Raw genomic sequence first — 4,806 nt, 5'->3', positions numbered from 1 at the left:
AAAAGAAAAGGAAGGAAGGAAGGAAAAGAAAGAAAAGAAAGAAAGAAAAAGAAAGAAAGAAAGAAAGAAAGGTAAAACATCTAACCTTAAAAAATAAATATTTTCAGCCACAGGAGGTGGTTCACACAGGAGTTTAAGACCATCCTGGTCAACATGGTGAAACTCCATCTCTCTATTTCTTTCTTTCTTTCTTTCTTTCTTTCTTTCTTTCTTTCTTTTTTAGAGATGGGGTTTCATGTTGGCCAGGATGGTCTTGATCTCCTGACCTCGTGATCCGCCCGCCTCGGCTTCCCAAAGTCCTGGGATTACAGGGTAAGCCACCGCGCCCGGCCAGTGAAACTCCATCTCTACTAAAAATACAAAAATTAGCTGCCTGTAATCCCAGCTACTTAGGAGGCTGAGGCAGGAGAATTGCTCAAACCTGGGAAGTGGAGGTTGCAGTGAGTCGAGATCATGTCACTGCACTCCAGCCTGGGTGACAGAGCGAGACTCCATCTCTAACTTAATTAATTAATTAATTAACCTGGGTGTGGTGGCTCATGCCTGTAATTCCAGCCCTTTTGGAGGCCAAGGTGGGTGGACTGCTTGAGCCCAGAAGTTCCCGACCAGCCTTGGCAACATTAGTGAAATCCTGTCTCTACAAAAAAATATAAAAATTAGTTGGGCCTGGTGGCGTGCACCTGTTGTCCTAACGACTTGGGAGGCTGAGGTGGGAGGATAGCTTGAGACTGGGAGGTTGAGGGTGTAGTGAGCTGAGATTATATCACTGCACTCCAGCCTGGGCAACTGAGTGATACTCTGTCTCTAAATAAATAAATAAATAAAGAATGGTACGGAAACCTTAGGAGGATAACAAAATAAATAAAGCAAGGATCCAAAGAAGCATGGAGCATGAGGATCTAGATTTTGTGGGGCCGGAAGCTTACACAATTTGGGCAGCTTTCTTTAAGAAAAAAAATGCAAAGTAAGGTATAAATGTAAGTATGAATACAGGGCCCTGAAAGGGGCAGTGCAAGTGAGGGACCTGAAACTTAAACCTCACCAGCTTCCCAATAAACCATTACTTCTGTATGTGTTGTCTGCTCTTCAAGATATCTGAAGTATTCATAAGAATCAGACATACTAAAACCTTAATTGTGCTTTAAAATTTTAAGCATAAAATAAAATAAAATAAAATAAAATTTTAAGCATATTTAATTAAATGTGTAAACAATGTTTAAATACCCAAAGGTTTGATTTCAAGTTTTGTTTTGTTTTGAGACAGAGTCTCACTCTGTCGCCAGGCACCAGGCTGGAGTGCATTGGCACAATCTCGGCTTACTGCAACCTCCACCTCCCGGGTTCAAGCAATTCTCCTGCCTCAGCCTCCCAAGTATCTGGGACTACAGGTGCATGCCACCACGCCCAGCTAATTTTTGTATTTTTAGTAGAGACAGGGTTTCACCATGTTGGCCAGGATGGTCTCGATCTCTTGACCTTGGATCTGCCCACCTCAGCCTCCCAAAGTGCTGGGATTACAGGCTTGAGCCACCGCGCCCAGCCTGATTTCAAGTTTTATTAGCTATTAGAGCTTCATAAATTGAGCATTGAACAATACAGTTGACCCTTGAACAACACAGATTTGAACTGCACGGGTCCACTTATACGGTTTTTTTTTTTTTTTTTAAAGATGAAATCTCCCTCTGTCACCAGGCTAGAGTGCAGTGGTGAGATCTTGCTCACTACAACCTCTGCCTCCTGGGTTCAGGGTATTCTCCTGCTCAGCCTCCAGAGTAGCTGGAATTACAGGTGCCCACCACCATGCCTGGCTACCTTTTTTGTATTTTTCCTAGAGACAGGGTTTCACCGTGTTGGCCAGGTTGGTTTTGAACTCCTGACCTCAAGTGATCCGCCAGCCTTGGCCTCCCAAAGTGCTGGGCTTACAGGTGTGAACCACTGCGCATAGCCCACTTACTTGGATTTTTTTCAACCAATCACAGATTGAAAATAGTATTCTTGGGACACAAAACCCAGTATGGCAGGGCTGACTTCGCATATTAGCAGGTTCCACAGGGCCAACTGTGGGACTTAAGTATAGGCAGATTTTGGTATACTAGGGATCCTGGACTGATCCCTTATGTATACTGAGGAACAAACAACAGTTGCGAATGAAATGTTCTGCTTTACATAGAAAAGCCTCTCTGATATTAAAAGTAATTCTGTCAATATTATCCATTCATAATGATTATCACTAGTAGAAATAATCAGTGCAATTTAAAACTGAAAACAGCTAAAACTCTAGTAAAATTATCTTAGACTAAAAAAAATTTTGGAAAATCATGTGTTTAAAAAATCACCCCAGTCCAGGTGCGGTGGGTCGTGCCTATAATCCCAGCACTTTGCGAGGCCAAAGTGGGAGGATCACCTGAGGTTGGGAATTTGAGACTGGCCAGTACGGTGAAACCCCATCTCTACTAAAAATACAGAAAATTAGCCGTGCCTGGTGGCGGGCTCCTGTAATCCTAGCTACTTGGGAGACTGGGACAGCACAATTGCTTACACCTAGGAGGCCGAGGTTGAAGTGAGCCAGGATCGAGCCACTGCACTCCAGCCTGAGCTAGACAGAGCAAGACTCCAGCTCAAAAAAAAAAAAAAAAAAAGAAAAGAAAATTTGGCCGGGAATGGTGGCTTACACCTGTAATCCCAGCACTTTAGGAGGCCAAGGTGGGCAGATCACAAGGTCAGGAGATCAAGACCATCCTGGCTAACACAGTGAAACCCCATCTTTAATTTTAAAAATACAAAATATTAGCCAGGTGTGGTATATGCCTGTAGTCCCACCTACTCAGGAGGCTGAAGCAGAATTGCCTAGACCCAGGAGGCAGAGGTTGCAGTGAGCAGAGATCATGCCACTGTACTCCAGCCTGAGCAACAGAGCAAGACTCCATATAAAAAAAAAAACAAAACTATACTTAATACAAATAAGGAGCACTCATAAAGTGACAGTAGCAGATATGGAAACTCTAAAATTTGATAGGGATCTAGTTTTTATTGATCAACTAAATCTTCCTTGTAAACTTTGCCTAGGAAATACTCCACAAAACTGATTTCCGCAGAATTAAAATGGCAAAAATTGGAAATTGGCAACTTAATCTGTACAAAATGTTAAACAGAGAATTAAGTATAAATGGAAATTCACCAATATTGGGTTAGATCTGATTAAAATATGTATATTTTAAAAATAAAATATGTATATTTATGAAATGGAGGCAAAATGACGTTAGAGGTTAAAATGGCAGGTCCAAAACATTGAGACATATATTAAACAGTTAGCAGAGTAAATAATGCATGTACTTGGCAGGTGGTACGTATTCAACAAAGAGTGGATTGGGTTATTTTTTCCTGTCTTTAAAAAAATAATGTTTTTTATCTCCAGGTGGATAGTGAAAAGAACTAAAAAAAAAAATAATAATGTTTTTAATTGTGGTTTTACATATGTGTGTACATATATATATATATATATAAAACATAATATTTAGCACTTTAGCCATTTTAGGTGTACAGTTCAGTAGCATTAAATATATTCACGCTGTTGTACAACCATTACCACATCACCACCACCTCTGGGACTTTTCCATCTTCCCAAACTGAAATTCTGTACTCATTAAATACTAACTCTCCATTGCCCTCCACCACTATTTGACTTTTTTTTTTTTTTTTTTTTGAGACAGGGTCTGGCTCTGTCACCCAGGCTGCAGTGCAGCGGCGTGATCTCTCCACCTCCCAGGCTCAAGCCATCTTCCCGCCTCAGGTCTCCTAAGTAGCTGAGCGTACAAGTGTGTACCACCATGCTGGGTTAATTTTTGTATCCCTTTGACTTTCTGTGCATATGAATTAGACTACTCAAGGCATCACATATAAGTGGAATCAGATAATATTTGTTCTTTTGTGACTGTCTTATTTAACTTTGCAATTTTTTAGGTTCTCCACTTTGTAACATGTCTAGAATTTCCTTCCTTTTTAAGGCTGAATATTATTCCACTGTATATACCACATTTTGTTTATCCTTTTATCTGTCAATGAACGCTTGGGTTGCTTCCACCTTTGGGTATCATGAATAATGCAGCTATGCATGCAAGTGTTCAAATATTTCTGAGTCCTCTTTTTCAATTATTTTGGGTAGAGACACAGAAGTAGAATTGCTGGGTCATATGGTAATTCTATTTGTAATTTTTTGAGGAACCCCCACACTGTTTTCCATAGTTTCTGCGCTATTTTACATTCCCAGTAACAGTGCACAGAAGTTTCCATTTTCCACATCCTCACCAACACTTGTTGTTTTCTATTTTGTTTGATAGCAGCAACCCTAATAGGTGTGTCACCAGATTGGTTTTAAAGGATGATTTCAGTGGGACCACACTTGTAATCCTGGTACTTTGGGAGGTCGAGCTGGGCAGATCACTTGAGCCCAGGGGGTTGAGATCAGCCTGGGTAACACAGTGAAACACTGTTTCTACAAAAAATAGAAAAATTAGCTGGGTGTGGTGGCACACAGCTATAGTCCCAGCTATGTAAGAGGCTGAGGTGGGAAGTTCACCTGAGGCAGGGAGGTTGAGTCAAGGCTGCGGTGAGCTGTGATCATGCCACTACACTCTAGCCTGGAGCCTGACTCACAAAAAAAAAAAAAAAAAAAAAAAAAAAAAAAAAAGGAGGGTTTCCCTTCTTCTCAGTCTTGCTTTAAATTTTCCTGACAGCCCCCAGTCTGGGAATAAAGTACACAACCTACCTGGAGCGGAAAGTTGAAGACCTCCCATAAATTCCTTTTTC

Source organism: Cebus imitator, unplaced genomic scaffold (genome assembly GCF_001604975.1).
Source record: "Cebus imitator isolate Cc_AM_T3 unplaced genomic scaffold, Cebus_imitator-1.0 Scaffold87, whole genome shotgun sequence".
NCBI lineage: Eukaryota > Metazoa > Chordata > Mammalia > Primates > Cebidae > Cebus > Cebus imitator.
Note: the sequence above shows the minus strand (reverse complement) of the source record.